We start from the raw sequence: 11,430 nt of genomic DNA, 5'->3' as shown, positions 1-11,430 counted from the left end.
AGAAACCGAAGTTTGGTGAAAATTTCACAATTTTTCATCATTGTATTTTTCATGCCCTTAAATCACAGAGATATGCCACACAAAATACTTAATACGTAACATTTCCCACATGACTACTTTACATCAGTACAATTTTGGAACCAACATTATTTTTTGTTAGGAAGTTATAAGGGTTAAAAGTTGACCAGCGATTTCTCATTTTTCCAGCAAAATTTACAAAACCATTATTTTAGGGACCACATCACATTTGAAGTCACTTTGAGGGATCTACATGATAGAAAATACCCCAAAGTGATACCATTCTAAAAACTGCACCCATCAAGGTGCACAAAACCACGTTCAAGAAGTTTATTAACCCTTCAGGTGCTTCACAGGAATTTTTTGGAATGAGGGAAAAAAAATTAACATTTAACTTTTTTGCACAAAAAAATTAGATTCAGATTCAATTTTTTTATTTTGACATGGGTAACAGGAAAAAATTGACCTGAAAATGTGTTGTGTAATTTCTCTTGAGCATGCCGATACCCTATATGAGGGAGAAAACCACTGTTTGGGCGCACGGCAGAGCTTGGAAGGGAAGGAGTGCCATTTGACTTTTTGAATGCAAATTTTTCTGGTACAATTGGCGGATGCCATCTCGTGTTTGGAGAGCCTCTGATGTGCCTAAACAGTAGAAATCCCCCACAAGAGAAACCATTTTGAAAACTAAACCCCTCAGGGAACTGATCTAGATGTGTAGTGAGTGCATTGAACCCTCAGGTGCTTCACAGAAGTTTATAATGTTGAGCCGTAAAAATAAAAAAAATCGAATTTTCTCCACAAGTATGTTTTTAGCAAACATTATTGCATTTTTATAAGGATAACAGGAGTAATTGCACCATAGAATTTGCAGTTCAATTTCTCCTGAGTACGCAAATTCCCCATCTAAGAGAGAAAACTACTGTTTGGGCGCACGGCAGAGCTCAGAAGGGAATGAGCGTCATTCAATTTTTGAATGTAAAATTTCCTGGAATCATCACCGGACGTCAGGTCCCATTTGGAGAGCCCCTGATGTGCCTAAACAGTGGAAACCCTCCACAAGTGACCACATTTTGGAAACTAGACTGTCATGATCTCTGCAGGCAGAGATCATAGCAAGCCTATAGAGGGACAAGCTCTCGGAAGATGGAACTATACTGACCATGAACTAAGCCTGCCGCGCAACTAGAAATAGCCAGGTAGCATTTCCTATTTATCGCTAGATGCCCAGCTCTGGCCTAAGACCTAAATAGCTAGCAGAGGGAAATGTAAGACCTGGCTCACCTCTAGAGAAATATTCCAAAGAAGACAGTAGCCCCCCACATGTAATGACGGTGAGTTCAGATGAAACAACAAACGCAGCAGGAAAATAGTCTTAGCAAATTTGAGGTCCGCTTACTAGATAGCAGAAGACAGATAGTATACTTTCATGGTCAGCAGAAAAACACTAACAAAACACCATCCAGAGATTACCTTAAACTCTGGCATTAACTCATAACGCCAGAGTAGCAATCCCTGATCAACGAGAGCTTTCCAGACACAGTAACAAAACTTCAGCTGTGAACTGGAACAAATAGGCAAAACAAAACATGGACAAAAGTCCAACTTATCTAGTGGTTGTCTAGAAGCAGGAACAAGCACTGAGAGGCATCAGATAACATTGTTGACCGGCAAGAAACCACCAGAGAAATGAGCTTAAATAGCGACACCCACTACTGATGGAACCAGGTGAAACAGGAAAGAGGATGACAAGTCCAATTCCACAAGCGGCCACCGGGGGAGCCCAGAATCCAAATTCACAACAGTACCCCCCCCTCAAGGAGGGGGCACCGAACCCTCACCAGATCCACCAGGGCGACCAGGATGAGCCCTATGGAAGGCACGAACAAGATCAGAAGCATGAACATCAGATGCATTGACCCAAGAATTATCCTCCTGGCCGTAACCCTTCCAGTTGACCAGATACTGGAGTCTCCGTCTGGAAACACGAGAGTCCAAAATTTTCTCCACAACGTACTCCAACTCACCCTCAACCAACACCGGAGCAGGAGGCTCAACTGAAGGTACAACAGGTACCTCATACCTGCGCAATAACGACCGATGAAAAACGTTATGAATGGAAAAGGACGCAGGGAGGTCCAAACGGAAAGAAACAGGATTAAGAATCTCCAATATTCTATAAGGGCCGATGAACCGAGGTTTAAACTTAGGAGAAGAGACCCTCATAGGGACAAAACGAGAAGACAACCACACCAAATCTCCAACACAAAGCCGAGAACCAACACGACGATGACGGTTGGCAAAACGCTGAGTCTTCTCCTGGGACAACTTCAAATTGTCCATAACCTGCCCCCAGATGTGATGCAATCTCTCCACCACCGCATCCACTCCAGGACAATCCGAGGATTCCACCTGACCGGAAGAAAATCGAGGGTGAAACCCCGAATTACAGAAAAACGGGGACACCAAGGTGGAAGAGCTGGCCCGATTATTGAGGGCGAACTCTGCCAATGGCAAAAAAGCAACCCAATCATCCTGGTCAGCAGAGACAAAACACCTCAGATATGTCTCCAGGGTCTGATTAGTCCGCTCGGTCTGGCCATTAGTCTGAGGGTGAAAAGCAGATGAAAAAGACAAATCTATGCCCATCCTAGCACAGAATGCCCGCCAAAATCTAGACACAAATTGGGTACCTCTGTCAGAAACAATATTCTCAGGAATACCGTGCAATCGGACAACATTCTGAAAAAACAGAGGAACCAACTCAGAAGAAGAAGGCAACTTGGGCAGAGGAACCAAATGGACCATTTTAGAGAAACGGTCACAGACCACCCAGATGACAGACATCTTCTGGGAAACAGGCAGATCTGAAATAAAATCCATCGAGATGTGTGTCCAAGGCCTCTTAGGAATAGGCAAGGGCAACAGCAGTCCGCTAGCCCGAGAACTACAAGACTTGGCCCGAGCACAAATGTCACATGACTGCACAAAGACTCGCACATCTCGTGACAGGGAAGGCCACCAGAAGGATCTTGCCACCAAATCCCTGGTACCAAAAATTCCGGGATGACCTGCCAATGCAGAAGAATGTACCTCAGAGATGACTCTGCTGGTCCAATCATCCGGAACAAACAGTCTATCAGGCGGACAACGATCCGGTCTATCCGCCTGAAACTCTTGCAAGGACCGCCGCAGATCAGGAGAAACTGCCGACAAAATTACTCCCTCCCTAAGGATACCTGTGGGTTCAGAATTACCAGGAGAGTCCGGGTCAAAACTCCTAGAAAGGGCATCTGCCTTAACATTCTTAGAACCCGGTAGGTATGACACCACAAAATTAAAGCGAGAAAAAAATAAAGACCAGCGCGCCTGTCTAGGATTCAGGCGTCTGGCAGTCTCAAGATAAATCAAATTTTTGTGGTCGGTCAATACCACCACCTGATGCCTAGCCCCCTCGAGCCAATGGCGCCACTCCTCAAACGCCCACTTCATGGCCAAAAGCTCCCGATTCCCAACATCATAATTCCGCTCTGCGGGCGAAAATTTGCGAGAAAAGAAGGCACAAGGCCTAATGACGGAGCAGTCGGAACCTTTCTGCGACAACACTGCCCCAGCTCCGATCTCCGAAGCGTCAACCTCAACCTGAAAAGGCAGATTCACATCAGGCTGACGCAACACAGGGGCAGAGGCAAAACGGTGCTTAAGCTCCTGAAAGGCCTCTACAGCATGAGGGGACCAATTAGCAACATCAGCGCCTTGTCTGGTCAAATCAGTCAGTGGTTTAACGACATCCGAAAAACCAGCAATAAATCGGCGGTAAAAGTTGGCAAAGCCCAAAAATCTCTGAAGACCCTTAAGAGAGGAGGGCTGAGTCCAGTCACAAATAGCTTGCACCTTGACGGGATCCATCTCAATGGAAGAGGGAGAAAAAATATACCCCAAAAAGGAAATTTTCTGGACCCCAAAAACGCACTTAGACCCCTTCACACATAAAGAATTAGACCGCAGAACCTGAAAAACTCTCCTGACCTGCAGGACATGAGAGTCCCAGTCATCAGAAAAAATCAGAATATCATCCAGATATATTATCATAAATTTATCCAGAAAATCGCGGAAAATATCATGCATAAAAGACTGGAAAACTGAAGGGGCATTAGAAAGACCAAAAGGCATGACCAAATACTCAAAGTGGCCCTCGGGCGTATTAAATGCGGTCTTCCACTCATCCCCCTGCCTGATCCGCACCAAATTATACGCCCCACGAAGATCAATTTTTGAGAACCACTTAGCACCCTCTATACGAGCAAACAAATCAGTAAGCAATGGCAATGGGTATTGATACTTAACAGTGATCTTATTCAGAAGCCGATAATCAATACATGGTCTCAAAGAGCCGTCTTTTTTTGAGACAAAGAAAAACCCAGCTCCCAAGGGAGAAGAAGATGGACGAATATGTCCCTTTTCCAAAGACTCCTTTATATATTCCCGCATAGCAGCATGTTCCGGCACAGACAGATTAAACAAACGACCCTTTGGATATTTACAACCCGGTATCAAATCTATGGCACAATCGCACTCACGGTGCGGAGGTAACGACCCAAGCTTGGGTTCGTCAAAGACGTCTTGATAGTCAGAGAGGAACTCAGGGACTTCAGAGGGAATGGACGACGAAATAGAAACCAAAGGTAAGTCCCCATGAATACCCTTACATCCCCAGCTCAACACAGACATTGCTCTCCAGTCCAAGACTGGGTTGTGAGACTGCAACCATGGCAATCCCAGTACCAAATCGTCATGTAAATTATACAGCACCAGGAAACGAATAATCTCCTGGTGATCCGGATTGATACGCATGGTTACTTGTGTCCAGTATTGTGGTTTATTATTAGCCAATGGGGTGGAGTCAATCCCCTTCAGAGGAATAAGAGTCTCCAAAGGCTCTAAATCAAAACCACAACGATTGGCAAAGGACCAATCCATAAGACTCAGAGCGGCGCCAGAGTCAACATAGGCGTCCGTGGCAATGGATGACAAAGAGCAAATCAGGGTTACAGACAAAATAAACTTAGACTGAATGGTGCCAATGGAAACAGACTTATCAAGCTTCTTTGTACGCCTAGAGCATGCTGATATAACATGAGTAGAATCCCCACAATAGAAACACAATCCATTCTTCCGTCTAAAATTCTGTCGCTCGCTCCTGGACAGAATTCTATCACACTGCATACTTTCTGGCGTCTTTTCCATAGACACCGCCAGATGGTGCACCGGTTTGCGCTCCCGCAGACGCCTATCAATCTGAATAGCCATTGTCATGGACTCATTCAGACCTGCAGGCACAGGGAACCCCACCATAACATCCTTAACGGCATCAGAGAGACCTTCTCTGAAAGTTGCCGCCAAGGCGCACTCATTCCACTGAGTAAGCACAGACCATTTACGGAATTTTTGGCAGTAAACTTCAGCTTCGTCTTGCCCCTGAGATAGTGCCATCAAAGTTTTTTCTGCCTGAAGTTCCAAATGAGGTTCCTCATAAAGCAAGCCCAAGGCCAGAAAAAACGCATCCACATCGCGTAACGCAGGATCCCCTGCTGGCAATGAGAAGGCCCAATCTTGAGGGTCACCCCTGAGCAAGGAAATCACAATCCTAACCTGCTGAGCAGGGTCTCCAGCTGAACGAGACTTCAGGGACAAATAAAGCTTACAATTATTTCGGAAATTCTGGAAGCTAGCTCTATTCCCTGTGAAGAACTCCGGCAAAGGAATTCTCGGCTCAGATACCGGAGCATGTACCACAAAATCTTGTAAATTTTGTACTTTCGTGATGAGATTATTCAAACCCACAGTTACACTCTGAAGATCCATTATTGTCAGGTGCACACAGAGCCATACAGAGATTAGGAGGAGAGAGAAAAAAAAGACTGCAGCAAGGCAGACTGGAGGAAAAAAAAAAAAAAAAAAAAATTCCAGCAGACCTCTTATAACTCTCCTTTCTCAACCTGGGTCTTTAACACTTTATGGGCCGGTCAAACTGTCATGATCTCTGCAGGCAGAGATCATAGCAAGCCTATAGAGGGACAAGCTCTCGGAAGATGGAACTATACTGACCATGAACTAAGCCTGCCGCGCAACTAGAAATAGCCAGGTAGCATTTCCTATTTATCGCTAGATGCCCAGCTCTGGCCTAAGACCTAAATAGCTAGCAGAGGGAAATGTAAGACCTGGCTCACCTCTAGAGAAATATTCCAAAGAAGACAGTAGCCCCCCACATGTAATGACGGTGAGTTCAGATGAAACAACAAACGCAGCAGGAAAATAGTCTTAGCAAATTTGAGGTCCGCTTACTAGATAGCAGAAGACAGATAGTATACTTTCATGGTCAGCAGAAAAACACTAACAAAACACCATCCAGAGATTACCTTAAACTCTGGCATTAACTCATAACGCCAGAGTAGCAATCCCTGATCAACGAGAGCTTTCCAGACACAGTAACAAAACTTCAGCTGTGAACTGGAACAAATAGGCAAAACAAAACATGGACAAAAGTCCAACTTATCTAGTGGTTGTCTAGAAGCAGGAACAAGCACTGAGAGGCATCAGATAACATTGTTGACCGGCAAGAAACCACCAGAGAAATGAGCTTAAATAGCGACACCCACTACTGATGGAACCAGGTGAAACAGGAAAGAGGATGACAAGTCCAATTCCACAAGCGGCCACCGGGGGAGCCCAGAATCCAAATTCACAACACTAGACCCCTCGAGGAATGTATTTAGATGCATGTTGAGTACCTTGGACCCCCAGGTGCTTCACAGAAGTTCATAACATTGAGCCATGAATATAAAAAAATCATATTTTCTCCACAAAAATTTTATTTTGACCCCAAAGTTTGTAATTTTATAAGGGTAACAGGAAAAATTGCACCATACAATGTTGTGCAATTTCTATTGAGTACGCCAATGCCCCATATGTGGGGCAATACTACCTTTGAGGCACAATGCAAAGGTCAGAAGGGAAGAGGCACCATATTGGAGTTCAGATTTTGCTGGAATAGTTTGAGGGTGCCATGCCACATTGGCAGAGCCCCTTAGGTGCCAGAACAACAGAAACACCCTATATGTGAACTTATCTCAATGAATTCATCTAGGGGTGCCGTGATCATATTGACACCGCGGGTGTGTTACAGAATTTTATACCACTGGGCAGTGAAGAACAAATAACTACATTTTTACCACCAAAATTTTGTTTCAGCCCCAGAATTTACATTTTTACGCAAAAAGTGGGTAAAAATGGCACCAAAATTTGTCCCACAATTTCAAATGAAAGTGGCAATACCCCATATGTGGCTGTACAGTACTTCTTAGCCATACGGACGAGACTCGGGAGGAATGGAATGCTATTTGCCTCCTGGAGCACAGATGTTCCTAGAACAGTTTGTGGACTCCATATACAGAGCCCCTAATTGCTAGAAGAGCAGAATCCCTTCTCAATTTTGTAAACTATACCCCTTTGGGAATTTATCTACAGGTGTAGTGACAGTTTTGACTCCATGGATATTTTCTAGAAACAAGCAGAAATGAATATTGCGGAGTGAAAAATGCAAACTGCCATTTTATTGACCAGTACACTGTAGTCACCAGTATGTTATGCCCAGCCCCTGCTTCCTGAGGTATGCACCCATATGTTAGCTAGCCTCTAGTGATGCTATTCGCATTGTTTCTCTGGTCTCCCCGATCATGCTCAGGTGATCTCCGAGTATTTGTTAGTGCACGGAGATTTAGTTTTCTTCACCTCAGCTGCATGATTTATGGCTGCTAGACAGGCTGAATACGTGTGATGAATTCATGTTTGTTAGGGAATTCCCACATGTATTCAGGCTGTCCAGCAGCCATAAATCAACCAAGCATGCTCGGGGAGACCTGAGCAACAATGCTATTCGCTCATCACTACTGGCCTCTCATCGCTTCAGAAATGCCAAACGTAGAGACAGTATGTGGTTTTAGTACACTGTAGTGCTCAGAAAGGAGGGGACATCTGGATTTGAGAGCGGAGAATTTGATGAATTGGTTTTATTTATTTTTTACACAGTTCCTCGAACAGTGTAAGTGTTTAGTCGACTTTATTCTTCGGGTCGGTGCGATTACGGTTATACCACATTTATATTGTGTTTTTATGTTTGGCTGCTGTCACGCACTAAAACATGCTTTTTATTGCAAAAAATAGCTTTTGCATCACCACATTTTGAGAGCTTTAATTTTTCCATATTTTGTCCCACAGTCATGTGAGGGCTTGCTTTTTTTGCAGGCAAGTTGATGTTTTTATTGGTATTATTTTTGGGCACATGCCATTTTCGATCGCTTTCTATTCCAATTTTTGGTAGGCATAATGAAAAAAACCCAGCAATTCAGGCATTTCTTTAATTTGGGGGGTGGGGGTGTTTATGCCCTTCCGCGTGTGGAAAAATTGATAAGGCAGTTTTATTCTTCGTGTCAACAGCGATACCCCATTTATGCAGTTGTTTTAATGTTTTGGCACCTTTACACACCAAAACTATTTTTATAGCAAAAATTTTCCATGCCTTTATTCTGAGAGCTATAACTTTTTATGTTTCCGCTGATGGAGCTGTATTGCAGCTTGCTTTTTTTACCGGACAAGATGACATTTTCAATGGTACCATGCTTATTCATATCTGGTTTTTATCACATTTTATTCCACTTTTTGTTCCATGGCCTGATGACAAAGCATTGTTTTTTTCCTTGTTTTTTTATTTATTTCTTATGGTGTTCACTAAAATGGTTAACTAATGAGACAGTTTTATAGGTGGGGTCGCAGCGATAACAAGTAACAAGTATACAGCTCTTGCAAAAATTAAGAGACCATCACATCAAAATCCTGTCATGGGCAGCCCAATCTCCAGACCTGAACCCCATTGAAAAGCTCTGGAATTTAATCAAGAGAATGACGGATAGTCACAAGCCATCAAACAAAGTATAACTGCTTAAATTTTTGCGTCAGAAGCAGTGTGATAGACTGATGGAAAGAATGCCAGGATGCATGAAAGCTGTGATTAAAAATCATGGATATTCCACAAAATATTGATTTCTGAACTCTGAGTTAAAACATTAGTATTGTTGTTTCTAAATGATTATGAACTGTTTTCTTTGCATTATTTGAGGTCTGAAAGCACTGTTTTTTTTATTCTGACCATTTTTCTTTGTCTGAAAAAAAAATACAAAATGTATTGCTTGGAAATTCGGAGACATTATCAGAAGTTTATAGAATAAATTAACAATTTACATTTTACTCAAAAATATACCTATAAAGAGAAAAATCAGACAAATTGAACATTTTGCAGTGGTCTCTTAATTTTTGCCAGAGCTGTATGTACTTTTACTGTTTATCTTTTTTTCAAACAAATATTTATTTATAGATATGATATCTTTTGAATTTTTAATTATTTTTGATATTTTTTTAAATAATACAATTATATAAACAATGTTTTTTACTTTTTTACTTTGGCTCAATATGGGACTATTGTGTTTTGCAGGCTGATCGCTTCTACAGCATGGGCATGCTGTCATGTCGGACGCTGTTCAGACTAGGTCGTCCGACAGACAGCGGCAATTCCGCTGTTGACCACTATTTGCTCATTGGCGTCTGCTAGATTTTGTCTAGCTGTTCCGGGGTTAATTTACCTGATCCTCAGATTGGATGCTGGGCCATTCCCATGGCCTTTAAATAGTTCTCCTGTTCATTGGGCGTCGCCGATTATAGCTTCTCTCTTGTGCGTTGTTATCTCGGTCTGGAGTGGAGAGCTGGTTTGGAGATTTGTTGCTGGTGGTGTATTTTCCTCTGTCTTATTTACTCCTTCCTATATTTGTATTTATTTTGCCCTGCATGTTTATAGTGTATTCCTGAGTGACTGCGGCGTGGTGTATATTTTCCTTTATCCTTGTCTGTCCTATCTGTGGGTATTGGAATATTACCTCTTCACTGGGTGGAGGACGGAGGTATCAGCCTAGGGTTATTACAGGAGTTAGGGTAAGGTTCGAGGCCTGGACATGCACACCATCAGTGTAAACTCCAGGTAGAGGGTCATTCAGGAGTTCCCTAGTCTGAGGGAAATTGCAGGGGCCCGGTGTTATGATCATATTAGAAATCATATTGCAGGCAGATGAGCAAAAAATATTCAAACAGAACTTAGCTTATCCTGAAGAGGCAGAAAACGAGATAATCAGGAGTAATCAGAATAGCACTGAATACATTGACAGCCGGCAACAAGTGGAAGTGAAGCAGAGCTAAATAGGAGCCTCCCTGGTGAATAACGAGGCAGCTGATCCAGCCAGACCCGCAAGATAATAAACCAAACCACCAGGGGGAGCCAAAAAACCAAAGTCACACAATACCATCTGTGACCACAAGAGGGAGCCTGAAAACGGAGTTCACAACAGTACCCCCCCCTTGAGGAGGGGTCAACGAACCCTCATCAAAACCCCCAGGGTGATCAGGGTGAGCCACATGGAAGGCATGAACCAAATCGGCCGCATGAACATCGGAGGCAACAACCCAGGAATTATCCTCCTGACCATAGCCTTTCCACTTAACCAAATACTGAAGCCTCCGTCTAGAAATACGAGAATCCAAGATCTTCTCCACCACGTATTCCAATTCTCCCTCAACCAGCACAGGGGCAGGAGGCTCAACCGAAGGAACCACAGGCACCACATACCTCCGCAACAACGACCGATGGAACACATTATGAATAGCAAACGATGCCGGGAGGTCCAAACGAAATGACACATGGTTAAGGACTTCCAAAATCTTATAAGGACTGATAAACCGAGGCTTAAACTTAGGAGAGGAGACCTTCATAGGAACAAAGCGAGAAGACAACCACACCAAATCCCCAACGCGAAGTCGGGGACCCACACAGCGACGGCGGTTGGCAAAGCGCTGAGCCTTCTCTTGTGACAGCTTCAAATTGTCCACCACATGATTCCAAATCCGATGCAACCTATCCACCACAACATCCACTCCAGGACAGTCAGAAGGCTCCACCTGACCCGAGGAAAAACGAGGATGAAACCCTGAATTACAAAAAAAAGGCGAAACCAAAGTAGCAAAACTAGCCCGATTATTAAGGGCAAACTCGGCCAACAAAAAAGTCACCCAGTCGTCCTGATCAGCAGAAACAAAACATCTTAAATAGGTTTCCAAAGTCTGATTAGTGCGCTCGGTTTGGCCATTCGTCTGAGGATGGAAGGCCGACGAAAAAGACAAATTAATGCCCATCTTAGCACAAAAGGTCCGCCAAAATCTAGACACAAACTGGGATCCTCTGTCGGAAACAATATTTTCAGGGATCCCGTGCAAACGAACCACATTTTGAAAAAACAGAGGAACCAACTCGGA

Source organism: Ranitomeya variabilis, chromosome 3, assembly GCF_051348905.1.
Source record: "Ranitomeya variabilis isolate aRanVar5 chromosome 3, aRanVar5.hap1, whole genome shotgun sequence".
In the NCBI taxonomy this organism is placed as follows: Eukaryota; Metazoa; Chordata; class Amphibia; order Anura; family Dendrobatidae; genus Ranitomeya; species Ranitomeya variabilis.
The sequence above is the reverse complement of the archived record's forward strand: the minus strand, read 5'-3'. Positions refer to the sequence as shown.